The sequence below is a fragment of the Orycteropus afer genome, unplaced genomic scaffold (genome assembly GCF_000298275.1).
Source record: "Orycteropus afer afer isolate SDZICR_OR568_19922 unplaced genomic scaffold, OryAfe1.0 scaffold00238, whole genome shotgun sequence".
NCBI lineage: Eukaryota > Metazoa > Chordata > Mammalia > Tubulidentata > Orycteropodidae > Orycteropus > Orycteropus afer.
Window position 1 is genome coordinate 5,433,605 of NW_006921825.1, and position 17,500 is coordinate 5,451,104.

The window sequence follows — 17,500 nt, forward strand, 5'->3', positions numbered from 1 at the left end:
AGCCAGACAAAGCAGAGACACTGCCTGATTCTTGAGAGTAACCTGGATTCCAAAGATCCCTCCAAGCATCAGTTTTGAAATCTTTTCTCTGCGGAGCAAAAAAAAAAAAAAAAAAATGTCCACAGGAGATGAGAACATGAAGCCAGCTTGCGGCAGCACAAGTTCAAATAATTATTTCTGTGTCCTTGTTTGCCCTCCCCCTTTCCAGTGTTCCACTCACAGAGGAGGAGCTAGTGGTTAGAAAAGGACCACCTCCCTCTTCCCCCCACTGCAACACAGCAGTCTCCATTGGAAGTGGGACAAAATATGACATTCAGTCAAGATCAGCACTGTGATCATCATCTGGATCTAGACAGTCTCATTTCTGAAATGAGACTATTTGCGATTTAAAGAGCTCACAGGACTTTCTATTACCTAAGACTGACCAGGAAGACGTGGACTCTGCCTATTTTTCATCTAGGGTTATAGGAAGACTATGTTCAGTATATAAATTATAAAAGGAAAATAAAAAATAAAGTGACTTGATTATGTCCCATGAGCTGTACTTTTTCAACATACAACTGACTATTTAAAAAAACAAAAACAAACAAACAAAAAAAAACCTCACTTCCACTGAGTCATTTCTGGCTCATAGAAATCCTCATTGGGTTTCCGAGGCTGTAAATCTTTATGGAAGTATGTTGCTCACTCTTCCTTATGCAGAGCATCTTGTAGGTTTGAACCGCTGACCTTCTGGTTAGCAGTCAAATGACTTATCCACTATGCCACCAGAGCTGCTTACAGCTGACTATTGGTGTCAAGAATATCAAGAATTCTCTTTATTTATTATCCAGATAACTCATTTTCCAGGCACTAGACCCTTATTCATACCCTACACGCATCCATCTGGTGCTTTTTCTTGAGTTGCACTTCCAGCCTGTCTTCCTGGCTTTAGCTAGATACTGGAATCGGTCAGGAGTGCTTAGTACACATACTGGAGGTACAATGTTGAAGGAGGGCAAATTATATGCACAATGGGAGTGCAGTTAACACTAAGACCTAATGCCTAATGATGCAATCAGAATGCAGGACACATACTATCCACTGACAGATATAAAAAGAAATTGAGAACTTATTGTCACTATACATATAACAAAATGTTTAACATCACACTGTGAAGCCAAAAAACTGCACATTCCTAGGGATGAGATGGATGTTAAGTAACAAAATAATTATAGCAACTGTAACAAAAACATAATTTTTGTTCCTAAAGAAGCAGCCACTTCCATGATATTTCTTTTTCTGTCACTTGACTAAAAAGCTTTCCCAGGCTTGAATCTGGGAGCTGTCCTGATGAACCTTCCCTGCAGCACCAAATTCCCCACCACTGATGCTCAGCCTATCTTCAAGTCCATAAACACTTGGGCAGCTTAGGAGTACTGTGAGGTGGTGACATTAATCCTGCTTTCTGTGTCTTTGTTTCTCATTTTCCAGGAATCATCTGAAGAGATGAAAGGGCTAAGACCAAAGCTTTGGTAGCATGACCAGACCTTTGAACGGTGACTAGCACTTGGTATGTGCTCAATAAATGATAGCTGAAAAATAATCTGTCTCATTATCATTACTTCAAACTATCTTGAAGAGGCCACTTCACAAATACAGTTGGTGAAGAGGAACATTATTTCCAAAAGCAAAATGTGGGTTCTTATCGTGTGAAACACCATTTAAATATAACAATAAAACACTATTACCGGAAGGCTCATTGAGATTACCTACTGTAGTGCCTTGTCTCTGGGTGACACAGAGTTTTGCACTCAACTACTAACCTAAAGACGACCAGTTCACACCTACTCAGAAGAAAGGCCTGAGGATCTGCTTCTATAAACATTACAGCCAAAAACAGTCTATGGAGCAGTTCTACTCTGTACACATTGGGTCTCCAGGTTACGGGTGTGGTATCTTAGACTTAGCTCAAGACTAAGGCTTGACTTCAAAGGATGAAGTTAATCAGTACAGAAGGCCAGTTCTCAGGCCTGGAAATGCATTAACAAATACATCTTGTTGCAAAAAACTCGGCTTACTAAAACAAATTTGTCTAAACTTGTATAGCTGAATTAAATGTTAGGATATCACTTCATCAAAACAATTTTTTTTTTTTTTTAATCTTAATAAAGAATTCATTTTGGAGCTCTGGTGGTGTAGTGGATAAGGCACTTGACTGCTAACTAGAAGATCAGCAATTCAAACCCACCAGCTGCTCCTCAGAAGGACCACGGGGCAATCTACTTCTGTAAAGATTTATAGCCTCGGAAACCCAATGTGGGTTCCTATGAGTCACAAATAACTCAGAAGGCAGTGAATTTGGTTTTATTTGAAATAATTCATTTAAGTACTTCTCCAAATACAAGTTAAAAACGTTTGCAAAGTGTGTTTAAAGTAATTCCAATGATAAATGCATTTCAAAAAACTTACCAGATACAAAAAAAATCACACCCATTACCTTTGAGTCAACTCTGATTCATAGTGACATCCACTGAGTTTCCAAGACTATGACTCTTTATGGAAGTATATTGCCTCATCTTCTTCCCATGGAGCTGCTGGTGGGTTCAAATGTCTACGTTTGGTGAGCAGGCCGATGCCTTAACCACAACACCACCAGAGCTCCTTATCAGATATAAACTTTAAAATATATATACTTTTACTAAATTTAGAAAAATATATACTAAAATATTATTTCTTAGAGAGTAGAATTGAGTGGTATTTATTTTGTTAATTTTCTAAATTTTGTAAAATAAATGATAACTTGTTCAATATGTAACAAGGTAAAAGTTATGAATGAAGTATAGTCTTCTTTCCTAAAAACAAAGTACTTTGCTCACTTTCTTGATTAACTCACTAGAAAATTAAGAAAGCTTTGTTTTATCCTGTACATTGTATGTAGAGCCTGGTAAACTATCTGTTTCTCAAAGAAAATAAAGAGAAATATAGTAGAGATGATAATATATATTTTAGATTTTAATAATGGCAAATCATTTTTCATTAAGCGATACTCAAGGAAATATTTTCTAACTTCAAGGAAAACATGTGAGCTATAATTAAGTATTGAATTAATGCTACTAGTTGGACTGAATGGTCACTAAAATCGATACCTGAAGTCTGAATGAAATATGAATATGAGAATCAATAAAAAAGCTGAAAATAAATAGCCCTCAATATAAATTCATTTGCTTCTCAAAGTCACCTAACCTTAACAATCAAGGGAGCAAAACAATATTAATATTAGCCAAATTATAAAAGGTCCAGTCAAGATTGCATTTAAACACACACACAAAGTGTATATTGGCACACATGCACACTGTATTAAAAGACAACAACTTTGCCACTATAAAAGGCAACACTGTCAAACATTGTATTATTTCTTTACTGATGCATTATCTGTGAGTTTCTCCCTCTTTCCCCACAAACCACATGGATCACACAATTTTTTTATAATATTGTATTTTCTGGTGTATCTAAAAATCAGACCATGACTTGTTGAATGCCCACTGAGATGTTTCAACAAACAGATGCAGAACTGGAGGTGTTCACCTTGTTTATGCCAAGAAATTTGAAAGATAGCTACCTGGCCAACTGACTGGAAGAGAGTCACACTTGTGCCCATTCCAAAGAAAGATTATTCAACAGAATGTGTAAATTATTGAGCAATATGATTAGTATATCCCACAAGTAATATTTTGCTGAAGATAATTTAAAAATGTTTGCAGCCGTACCTTGACAAAGAACTGCCAGGAATTCAAGCTGGATTCAGAAGAGGGTGTGGAACAAGAGATATTATTGATTTCAGATGGATCTTCGTTGAAAGCAAAGAATATCAGAAAGATGTTTATCTAAGTTTTATTGACTATGTAAAGGCATTCTACTGTACGGATCTTTACAAATTATGGAAAATATTGCAAAGAATGGGAATTCCAGAACCCTTAATTGTGCTCATAAAGAATCTGTACATAGACCAAGGGGCACAAGGGTATACTGTATAGTTTAAAATCAGGAAAGGTGTGTGTGTTAGGATTGTATCCTTTCACCATATTTATTCAATCTGCATGTTGAACGAATAATCTGAGAAACTGTACTATATGAAGAAGAATGTGGAATCAAGATAAGAGGAAGATTCATTAACAAATTGTAATATGCAGATGACACAATTTAGCTTGCTGAAAGTGAAGAAGGCTTGAAGCACTTGCTGATGAACATTAAAGTATCCATCAGCCTTCAATACGGATTACATCTCCCCATAAAGAAAACAAAAATCCTCACAACTGGATGAATAAGCAACATCATAATAAACAGAGAAAAGATTGAGATTGTCAAGAATTCCATTTTACTTGAATCCACAATCAATGCCCATGGAAGCAGTGGTCAAGAAATCAAATGATATATTGCATTGGGAAAATCTGCAGCACAAGACTATTTTAAAGTGTGAAAAAGCAAAGATGTCACTTTGAAGACTAAGATGTTCCTTTCTCAGCCATGGAATTTTCAACAGCCTCCTATGCATGTGAAAGCTGAACAATGAACAAGGAAAACCAAAGAAGAAGTGATGTTTTTGAATTGTGGACAAAGAATACCAAATATATTATGGACTGCCAAAAGAATGACCAAATCTGTCTTGGAAGAAGTACAGCTGGAATGCATCCATAACAGAGGATGACAAGACTTCTCTCATACTTCAATCATGTTATCAGAAGGGATCAGTCTTTGGAGAAGGACATCATGCTGGGTAAAGCAGAGGATCAACAAGAAGAGGAAGACCTTCAACGACATGTACTGACACACTGGCTGCAACAACGGGTTCAAGCCTGGCAATGACTGTGAGGATGGCACAGGACAGGTATTGTTGCTTTCTGTTGTACATGGGGTTACTACAAGTTGGAAGTGACTTGATGGCGCCTAACAACAACAACCACATACTGATACTTGTTTATTGGCTGCAACTAATGTGCAAAACAGCCCCCTAGCAATCCTAGCTTCCTGGGATTATGCCCTCTGTGATCTTGTTTTCCAATAAATCAACTGATTCTGGAACTCTTCCGTGGCAAGGTGCAAGTTTGCTTTCATTGATTCATTTCTTCAAGAAAGATTTTTTTGAGCATTTACTATGTGTCATGTCTAGGGAAACAACTGACAAATTTGAGTTGTCTTGAAGCTTACGGACTTGTGACGGAAGACAGACAACAACAAAACAAAGAAATAAGCACACAATATGGCAGGTGATGATAAGGGCTAGGAATCAAAAATAAAGAGAGGGAAGAGAGATAGACATGGGAGTTTATTTTATGTAGCATGGTCAAGTAAGGTCATCATAGGTGCTCAATAATTGCTTGCTGCATAAACAAATTAGAGCTGCCATATGCAATTCTACTTGTATTAAGGTAACTGGTCCTTCCAGAAATGGCCATGTACTCTGTTCTCCCTCCCCGGTGTTTCCTAATTTAATGTACTAAATTGCTTATCCTCCTTATCCTATTTTGGTATTAGAAGGAAATTAATTGTTGGAATTTAAATATTAATAGCTTGTAAAATGCCTAGTACAATGCTAGACACAGAGTAGGTGTTTTACAATACTGTTGACTTAAAGCACTGAAAGCCTGAAATAGGGCTAAACTTGGATTCTCCCACTGGAATTCCACACACTATGTCCTACTCCTCAATGTCTAGCTTCCTTCCTGTGGGAAACCTTTCAAATAATAATCATAATCAACCTTACTAAACACTCACTTTGTGCCAGTCTCTATGTTAATGCTTTAGATCATTATCCTGTTGAATCGTCACAAACATACTGTAAGAAAGGCACTTTCTTATCCTTATTTTATGGATAAGGAAACATAGTTTGAAAGGTTAGGAGACCTGCTCAGAATAACACAACTTTAGGGCAAGTGGCAGAGTTCAAGCCAAGGCTATCTGACCTGAAATGTACCTCATCACTCAAGCAGATTGTCTAAATAAACCTTATATTCTCCATTTAAATTGAAGTGACATTTATAAGTAAAAGACTGATTAAACTACAGAAGGCCCAAAAAGTGGCTGATGGTATTTGGGAATGGTACTTGCGTGGGTGTATGTGTGGAGAAAAAATATTTTATTTTAATGTTGTTGTTGTTATGTGCCGTCGAGTGGTCCCCGACTCATAGCGACCCCTCCTTGGGTTTCTGAGGCAGTATCACTACAGAAGTAGGATTGCCCAACCTTCCTTCGGAGGAGTGGCTGGTGGGTTTTAATAGGTATCTGTATATACTGCATAATAAAATGCAAGCATTAAGCTTTGTTCTCAAAGGAAAACTAATAGCCCTGATATTTCAAAAATCTCTTTTGGCACATTGGTTGAAATGCTCAGCTGTTAACTGAAAGGTTGGCAGTTTGGATCCATCAGCTTCTATCTGTTGATTGTAGGGTCCAATGCTACAAACAAAACATGAGGAAGTCTGATACCATAAAGCTTTACAGCATTGTAAACCTTATGAGGAAATTCTACTCTGTCCTATAAGATCACTATAAGTCAGAATCAACCTGATGGCAAAGGGTTTGGTTTGGTTTTGGCTCTTCTATTGACTAGATGGATGTAGTCTAGGCAAGGCAAAAACCTGAATTAGACATTTATCATTATTATCTTTACAAACCAAAACCAACCCCACTATCATGGAGATGATTCTGACTCATAGTGACCCTATAAGACTGAGCAGAATTGTTCCATAGGATTTTTAAGGCTGTAAATCTTTATGGAAACCAACTGCCCCATCCTTCTCCTTCAGAGTGGCTGATGGGTTAAAACCACTCAGACAACCACATATTCTACTATTCCAGGAATGACAAATTGAAGGAGAATGGAGTGGCATTCATCGTCACAAAAATGTTTCAAGATTTATCCTAAATTACAGTGCTGTAAGTGATAGTATAATATCTATATGTCTACAAGGAAGACTAGTTAATACTCCTATTACTCAAATTTACACACTAACCACCAAAGCAGATGAGGAAATTGAAGGTTTTTACCAACTTCTGCAGTCTGAAATTGTCAAAGCATGCAATCAAGATGTGTTGATTATCACTGGTGATTGGAAGGCAAAAGTTGGAAACAAAAAAGAATCACCAGTAGTTGGAAAATACAGACTTCATGACAGAAATGACACCAGAGATTGCATGATAAAATTTTGCAAGACCAACGACTTATTCATCGCAAATACCCTTTTTCAACAACATAAAAGGTGGCTCTACCTGTGGATTTCACCAGATGGGATACACAAATTAAAAAAAAAAAAAAAAAAAAACCTACATTTTTGGAAAGAGACAATGGAGAAGCTCAATATCATCAGCCAAAACAAGGCCATGACCTGACTATGGAACAGACCATCAACTGCTCATATACATGTTCAAGTTGAAGCTGAAGGCAATTAGAACAAGTCCAGGAGAGCCAAAATATGACCTTGATTATACTCCTCCTGAATCTAGAGACTTTCTGAAGAACAGATTTGATGCACTGAGCACCAATGACCAAAAACCAGAGGAATTGTGGGATGACAGCAAGAACATCATCTGAACATCAGAAGAAAGCAAAAGGTCACTAAAAAGACAAGAAAGGAAGAAAAGACCCAAAGGGATGTCAGAAGAGACTCTGAAATTTTCTCTTGAATCGAGAGTAGATAAAACAGATGGAAGAAATGACAAGATAAAAGAGCTGAACAGAAGACTTCAAAGACCAGCTCGAGAAGACATAGTCAATTATAGACCAGGAGTTAGAAAACCAAAAGAGAAGAACGTGTTAGGCATTTCTCAGGCTGAGGAACTGAAGAAAAAACTCAAGCCTCATGTTGCAATACTGAAAGATTCTATGAGCAAAATACTGAATGATGAAGGAAACATCAAAAGAAAATGGAAGGAATACACAGAGTTACTGTACCAAAAAGAATTGGTTGATGTTCATTTATTTCAAGAGGTATCATATGTTCAAGAATCAATGGTACTGAAGGAAGAAGTTGAAGCTGCACTGAAGGAATTGGCAGAAAACAAGGGTCCAGGCATTGACAGAATACCCATTGAGATGTTTCAACAAACAGATGCCGTGCTGGAGGCACTCACTCATCTATGCCAAGAAAATTGGAAGACAGCTACCTGGCCAACTGACTGGTACAGATTCATACTTGTACCCATTCCAAAGAAAGGTGATCCAACAGAATGTGGAAATTATCGAACAATATCATTAATATCACACACAAGTAAAATCTTGCTGAAGATAATTCAAAAACTGTTGTAGCAGTATATTGACAGGGAATTTCCAGAAATGCAAGCTGGATTCAGAAGAGGATATTGAATGAGGGATATCACAGCTGATGTCAGATTGATTTGGCTGAAAGTAACAGAAAGATATTTATTTATGTTTTATTGACTATGCAAAAATATTTGATTGTGTGGATCATAACAAATTATGGATAACATTGAGAAGAATAGGAATTCCTGAACACTTAATTGTGCTCATAGGGAACTTTTACATAGACCAGGAATTCAAACAAAACAAGGGGACACTACATGGTTTAAAATCAAGAAGGGAGTGCATCAGTGTTTTATCCTTTCACCATACTTATTCAATTTGTATGCTGAGCAAATAATCTGAGAAGCTGGAATATATGAAGAAGAACATGGCATCAGGATTGGAAGAAGGCTCATTAACAACCTGTGATACACTGACAACACAACTCTGCTTGCTGAAAGTGAGGATGACTTGAAGCACTTACTGATGAAGATTAAAGACTACAGTCTGCAGTATGGATTATACTTCACTATAAAGAGAACAAAACTCCTCACAACTTGTCCAATAAACGGCTTCACAATAAATAGAGAAAAGATTAAAGTTGTTAAGGCCTTCATATTACTTGGTTCTACAATCAACACCAATGGAAGCCGTAGTCAAGACATCAGATGATGCTTTGTACTGGGCAAATCTGCTGCAAAAGAACTCTTTCAAGTGCTGAAAAGCAAAGATTTCTCCTTGAAGACTAAGGTGTGCCTAACCCAAGCCAACGCATTTTCAATCACCTCTTATGAATGTGAGAACTGGATAATGAATAAGGAACACTGAAGAAGAGTTAATGCTTTTGAGTTGTGGTGTTGGTGAAGAATACTGAGAGTACCATGGACTGCTAAAAGTTCCATAGCACCTGTTATCTTCATAAATGTAGCAAATCTGCCTTTGACATTTTTTTCTCATGTTTTGGTCTAGGATGTTACAATTGAGTTGGCTCTGGGTTCCTGGTGAATTCTCCTGAGCTGCCAGAAGGCCCTTGAATCCCTTACTTAACCTCTTAGTAGTGTCTTTCCCCAAAAGGCTTACTCTTGGTAAGACAGAAGTGAAAATTTCCCCCTGGGTGGAGGCTGGCACTGTTCCAAGGTTAATCAGGAGACTGGTTCCGATATCCTTCCCCTGAAGCACACAGCCATTTTTTTTCTTTCTGCCTCAGTCATTCTCTCTCCCACTTATTCTCTCTCATCTCTCTCTCCTTCTTGCTCTCTCTCAGGCATCCTCTTTCTGCAAGATGCCTCATTTACTTCTCAAAAAGAAAATAACAAGTAGATGAAGCAATGCAGATAACTGGCTTATCGCCAAAGAATAGCTGGTGACATTGAGGAGGGGATCTAGAATGGCTAATTAATTTTTCCACCAACTAAGGATAGCAAAATAAAACAAGTTCTCCCAGCCATTCATGTCATATTCTCATATGTCTATGATAGGTGAGAGCTCTGGTGGCATAATGCCTAAGGCATCTGAGTGCTAACCAGAAGGCTGGTGATTCAAACCCACCAGGCACTCCTCAGAAGGAAGGCTGGTATCATCTTGTGAAATCACCTTGGAAACCCAAGGAGGGGCCTTTATAAGTCGGATCTGACACAATGGAGGTGAGTTTGGTTTTTGGTTTGGATGATAAGGTACCACCAGGCTCCTACATGATCCCTATATATGACATCCTTAAGAATATCCCCAAATTCTGGATCTTGAAAGCTTGCGAACAGCCATCTAGATGCAACAATGTGTCTCTCCTCATCCAAAGCAAAGAAGAATGAAGAAATCCAAAGATGCCTAGAGATCAATCATGGAAAGGGCTCTGTATAGAAGGGCTCTGTATGCACAGGGAGACAGCTCAAGGGGCAGGACTGCATGGGAGGGACCAATACAGGAAAGAGGTAACTATGGGGAGGAAGTGGGAAGAGAGATGTTGCATTGTGAGAAATTGCAGTCAATGACATGAGACAAAGTGTATGTGAACTGCTGTATGGGAAATGAATTTGCTCTGTAAACTTTCACCCAAATCACAATAAAAGAAATTTTAAAAAAAAGAATATGCCCTAATTCTGGAGAAGAGACTCTTCAGTGTTAAAAAATAAATTTCTGAGGTCGTTCAAGAGCCACAAAGCTCAGGCTACTTCCATTTTAGATTCACCAGCTATAGGTAAAAATAAAGAAAAGCCCCAAACAATTTTTTTAAAAGATTTTTTTTAAATATATATTTTAAACCTATTAAAACCATTAATATAGTTTTAATACAAAAGATGCAAATTAATATATAACTGACCCCTTCATGAAATAATTATGGTATTTATTATATAAAATGAATCATACTTCACTACAGGCTATAAGATCTCACAATGGTACAACTTTAAAATTTTATGATGGGTGTCTTTCAAATCTGTCAAGGTATCTCTGTGACTCTATACAGAACCTCATTAGATACAATATCAGTTTAGATATGAGACCCTTTTGAAAATGAAGTTTCCTCTTAGCTAATGTTACAGACCCAGAAAATTGCTATTAGTGGTTCTTAAACACAAGATCCTATGGGGAAAACGCAGACAGATACCCCTTGGGGATGAAACTTAGACTCACACTAACAATGACCTGAGGCCAGCCCATCAGCAGCATATTACCCACATCCATTGAGTCGATTGCAACAACCCATAGTGACACCTCACCTCTTTGGTTTCCAAGGCTATAAATCTTTATGGAAGTAGATTGTCTCATCTTCCTCCAGCAGAGCTCTTGGGTTTTGAACCATTGACTGTCTAGTTAGCTGCCAGATGCCTTACCCTCTATGCCACCAACATATTAGCCAGCATAGATATATTAAGACCAGAACCCCTTCAAAATTATTTGAATAACTATTCTTTTACATTCCCAAACTTTTGGATTTTGCTGGATGCTGCTTGTTCAACCACTCCTTGCTTGATTAAACAGAGAATGCCAAGAAAACAAAACTTTGACTGTGATCTCTGCATCATCACCGTAATGACTTGTGGCCAAGTTATAACCTGAGTGTCCACCCTGGAAGACAGGAATCCTCGTTTTTCCTTAAACACTCCTGACTGCCATGGAGGTTTCATCTCTTCTGTTTGATTTTGATGGCCTTTTGTACTCTCATTTTATTGTTAGTGGTAATATGTCTAACATCTGCTTTGGGGCCTGAAAATAATAGAGCCTGTGCTAATATGTACTTTTTTATTATTATTATCTGAGTTCAAAGATTAAAGAATCAACACTGTCGCCTGTGCTTTTTTAAAAAAGAGACAAGCAGCCTAGAGGCAATGCTACTATGAATACAGGACATAAGGCATCAACTCCAGTGCTTGGATTTCTGTGAATGTATTTTGTACTTTTGCCTATTCAGGGACTTTCTGAGTCTCAGATTCAACATCCATAAAATAGGAATAGAATTTTGGTAAATATTAATATATTCATATAGTATAACAGAAATTGATGTTGTTTTTAATAAGGACTTTTTAGTAAGATTATAATATTGTATATTATAACATATAAGTAACATAGACAGGTACATATAATTGTTATTGTTTCTGATTATTGTGCTCTTAAGTGAAAGAAGTGTACTTTTGTATGTTTCATGCTCAGCCAGAGAAAATAGGTGCACTCACTCAAGATCCTTTAGGGCATTCCAAGCTACTCTAGTGTTGACAGAGAAAAGAGCACAGGAGCTTGACCAAACTCAAGTGCTTGATGGCCTGTCATTCAGATGTACTTAGTAGAGAAATTCCTCTCTAATTCTCTCCTACAAGAAGCCTGATGACCTAAGTGATATCTATGGATTAAAAAAAAGGAACAGAGTTAATAGGAAGATGGATCTTCATGCTGTTAGTACTATTTTCCAGAAGCAACTGCTCTTCTAGGACTTCAAGCATCCTTACAACAAGCAAAACACAACGCACTGCCATGGACTCAGTCAGACCCGACTCATAGTGACCCCTCCTTGGGTTTCTGAGGCAGTATCACTATTGAGGTAGATTGTTCAACCTTCCTTCTGAAGAGTGGATGGTGGGTTTGAACTGCCAGCCTTCTGGTTAGCAGTACTGTTTCTGTATTGATTAGACATGCAAGCCATTTATTGTGCTGTCTGAAATATATAAAGTACTCAAGAAACACTAGCTATTTCCATTGTTGAAAAATTAAATATCCCCAAGATGCAACCATTTATATAGCTGTATTTTCTTCCATTTTTACAAACACAGCTTTATTCATTCACTCATTAATATAAAAATATATGCTTTTGTTTTTCTAAAAATGGTTATTACTCAGAAATTTTCATATACATAAATCTGATGCATCACTGCTGTTCACATATTTAACTTTATAATCACTTTAGTGATTTCTCCATTTTTGATCATTTATAAGCCATTTATTCTGCTAATGAAAAAGAAAGTCACCAAATAAGCCATTGCTCATAAGTTAATGCATTAAGACAAGAGATTGTATTTTTCTCCTATTAGTCTTCACTAAAGGAGCTCTGGTGGCATAGTGCCTAAGACATTTGACTGCTAACCAGAAGTTTGGCAGTTCAAACCCACTAGCCACTCCATGGAAGGAAGACTGGGCAATCTACTTCCATAAAGATTTACAACCTTGAAAACCCAAAGGGGACTCTATGAGTTGCAATCAACTGGATGACAGTGAGTTTGGGTTTTTTTTTTTTTTGAGTCTTCACTAGCAACAACCTTCCACTATGGAAAAAGCTGTCTATGCTTAAAGTATTAACTAAAGATCACACAGAGTCATGATTCATAGAACATGAGAAAGATGCCATGTAAGCACAAATGTCCTCCTTGCCCAGCTGTTTATATTAAAAGGTGTTTTAAAAGACAAGTTTCATTTAAATTTTGGTGGAATCATGATGCAACCAGAAAGGACTGACCAACTGTAAGCTAACACGTGAATTGGTAGAGCTCAGGTAGGTGATCAAGCAGAAGGAAACAGGCTGTTCTTCATTTCTCTGCTGGGGATAAAAACTGAACATCATTATACATTTAAAGTCCCTGCAAGTAAAATTGCTTCAAATATCAGTTCTACCTAATCTCCAAGAGTTTAATTTTGAAAATAATTTTAACAAGATAAGGGGAAAAAAAATCACAACACTGGGCCTAAAAATGGGAAGATTCTACCTATAAAAATGGAAAATTATCAGAGATAGATTAAAAAAAAAAAAAAAATAGACAAGAGAGGAAAGAAAGAGAAAGAGGGAGAGCCTGACATTCTTTTCTGAGGTGATGCAGACTACCTCAGGATCAAATCATACATCATCACACTCACTCAGTAGCCTCCTAGTAGTTGTTGCTATTATATGCCATCAAGTCGGACCCAACACATAGCGACCCCTCCTTGGGTTTCCGAGGCAGAGTTTGTTCTTTTCCAGACTCTGCTTCCTGCCACCCACATGCAAGGTGCCACCAAACTTACCACCTAATAGTAACTCTACTCAAAATCAGTTAATGACTTCCTCTTACTGAACCCCTTATCTTCAAACTATCCCTAAATTTGACCAGGGAGCTCTGATGGTGTAGTGCCTAAGGCATTTGACTGCTAACCAGAAGGCTGGCGGTTCAAACCCACCAGCCACTCCTCAGAAGGAAGGTTGGGCAGCCTACTTCCCTAGTGATACTGCCTTGGAAACCCACGAAGGGGTCATTATGAGTCGGATCTGACTCGATGGCAATGGGTAATTTAACCAAGTTTATCTTTTTCAAGCTTATCTTCTCAAACTATCTCCCTCATCCCATGTTCCAGCAAAACTAACTGTTGTTATTTTCCATATATGTCCTGTGTCTTCCTGCCTTTGTATTTTGGTATAACTATTTACTTTGTCTGTTGTTGTTATGTGCCGTTGAGTCGGACCCAACTCATACCAACCCCTCCTTGGGTTTCTAAGGCAGCATCACTAAGGAAGTAGACTGCCCAACCAGCTTTCTGAGGAGTGACTGGTGGGTTTGAACCGCCAGCCTTCTGGTTAGCAGTTACTTTGTCTAGAATGTCTAAATCCAAAAATTCCTTCAAAGCCTGGGTTTGATTAACTATTTATTTGTTAACAAATATTTTTCATGGTATATTTTGAAGGTTTTGTTCTGAGGTGCCATTTGTCCACACATCTATAACACTTACTGAATTCTTACAGTGCACCATGCACTGGGCTAAAGGTTTCATAAACTCACCTAACAAAGAGAGAAGTATACTACAGTGTTAAGAGTGTTGACACCTGGATTCAAATTTTGGCTTTATCACTTCTGCATGAACTTGTGAAGTTATTTACTTTCTGTATCTTCAAGTGTCCTCATTTGTGAAATGCGGGTAATTATAATATAGCTAATATCTAACAAAGTTATTACGAGGATTATGAGAGAGAATTCATATAAAGTCCTTGGAATAATGTCTAGCATACTGAAAGTACCATATAAATATCTGATGCTATTACTACTTTCATTGTACTATTACGCCCAAAGTTACACACCCAGTAAGTGACAGATCCAGAACACACATAAATCTGTTGACTCCAAACCTAAAACTTATTTTCTAATTATATGGGCAGACTGATTGCCTGTTTTCAGTGCAGTTTTCTAATTATATGGGCAGACTGATTGCCTTTGTTTTCAGTGCAGTAATTTTCCTAAAAGCAAAATTCTATCAACAACAACAGCATTTGCTAAAATTTATTAAATATTTAAAATATCCCAGGCACAGTCCTCAGAATTATGCATCCATTATCTCACTTAATTCTCACAGCAAATTTAGGAAGTGGGGACCATCTTTATCCTCATGTTTAAAAAAAAAAAAAAAAATCCTCACTGCTATCAAGCTGATTCTGACTCATAGTGACCCACTTTGGGTTTCTAAAGCAGTACATCTTTACAGATACAGACTATCTCATCTTTCTTCCACAGAAACACTTCACTGAGGAGGATATTCTGTTTTACATAAACTTTTTCAGTCACATAGCTTATAAATAACACAAACCAAAAGAACAAACCAAATTCACTGTCTTCAAGTCAGATCCAACTCATAGCGACCCCTCCTTGGGTTTCCAAGGTGGTATCACTATGGAAGTAGATTGCCCAACCATCCTTCCGAGGAGTAGCTGGTGGGTTTGAACCACCAACCTTGTGGTTAGCAGTCAAATGCCTTAGGCACTAGCGATACTCAAACCCAGGATGGCCCAACTACAAACCTAGACTTTTATCTAAAACAATATCCTTCCTTACTTCTTGGTGAAGTAATTCCTTTTCTCTTCTCTTCTTACAGTTCTCTTAGTGGTAGCTCTTTCTACGTCACTTGGTACTTGTGTTAGGTGTGCATATGTCAGACATTCCTGCCAACCTGTCAGTCACTTGAAGAGTCAACATGGACCCATTCACCATTACCTGCCTCACAGTGTCAGTTAAGTAGTGAATGCCTAATAAATGTTGGACTGAATTGAATTTCAGGTTGGAAATTGGATTATAAAAAATCAAATGGTGCAGAGAAAATATTTTGCCTACATGCTGACACTGTAAATTATAATGACAAGGAACTTGAGTCTAATTTCTCTATGGATGACTAATGAATGAGAAATAACTTTCATATTAAATACAAGACTCAGTCTTGAGATTAGATCAAGCAAGAATCAAGCTTCAAGTCCTTTGCTTATTAATTGGATTGTCTGCTTTGCTTATCCATTCCAAACGTCAGTTTCCCCATCTATAAATGGAAGACAGAACCAATAAGCAGCATCACAACAAACGGCGAAAAGACTGAAGTTGTCAAAGACTTCATATTGCTTTGTTCTACAAACTGCCAATGGAAGCAGTAGTCAACACATCAAAAGATGTATTGCATTGGGCAAATCTGCTGCAAAAGACCTCTTTTAAGTGCTGAAGAGCAAAGATATCTCCTTGAAGACTAAGATGCACCTAATGCAACTAACCCAAGCCGTGGTATTTTCAATCGCCTCATATGTATGTGAGAGCTGGATGATGAATTAGGAAGACTGAAAAAGAGTTGATGCTTTTGAGTTGTGGTGTTGGGGAAGAATGCGGAAAGTACCATGGACTGCTAAGAGAACTAAAAAATCTGTCCTGGTAGAAGTGCAGCAGGAATACTCCTTGGAAGCGAGAATGGCCAGACTTCATCTTACCTACTTTGGTCACGTTGTCAGAAGGGACCATTCTCTGGAGAAGATGTCATGCTTGGTAAAGTGGATGGTCAATGAAAAAAGGGAAGGCCCTTAACAAGATAGATTGACAAAGTAGCTGCAGCGATGGCTTCAAGTATAGTAGGGATCATGAGGCTGGCACAAGACTGATCTGTGTTTTCTTCTGTTGTACATACAGTCACTATGGTTCAGAGACAATTTGACAGCACATAACAATAATTAGAAGATAAAAATAATACCTCATTCTTAGGCTTTCTGGAAGGAAAAAAATGAGAACATTCTTGAAAATCACCTAAGGTTGAGATTGATACAAGGGAAGCGCTTTAGCAAAGATACTTAACTGTTTTTCCATGTCAAATAAAGAATAGCCCTTGATCATTCAAGAGATTGCTCTTGTCTAGAACTAAAATCTTCCTCAAGGGTGATCCCAAACATTGTGAAATAAACTTGAATGAAGTTAAGGGAACAGAAAATAAATATGTCTCTTGGAGAAGGTGTCCTAAAAGGACTAAGCATGTGAGAACTGGCAAGAAGGGGGACTATTTTGTAGTAAACAGCTTCATCCTGAACCCAAAGGGCACAATCCCCAGAGGGTGCCTTTCTGTTGTTAGGATGTGTGACAAAGGCCTTATAGGGAGGGTTTTCTTTGTTTTCTATTCTCCCTTAGGGAGAAGTATTCAGTTATTTGGAAACTCTGGTATCAGAGTTATTAAAAGTTGTAATTTGAGACTGGATGTATTAGAGTTATAGGGATTTTTTTTTTTTTTTTTAATGTACACAGATTTCCCAAGGAAGACATCACTCACATTGCCAACAAATACAGTTATACATATTTTTTTTCTCTTCAATTGATAAGGAAGTCTAAATTACTTGAATTGCAAAATTTGAAGTTTCTTGATGAACATTTATATTAAACTATTTCCTATCCTCCTATAAAAAATAATTATATTTTTCCAATGAAGAGTCGGGATGGCTTATCTGACAAATGATTTCTGTGTTCCTTGCAAGTCAAGGAGTCT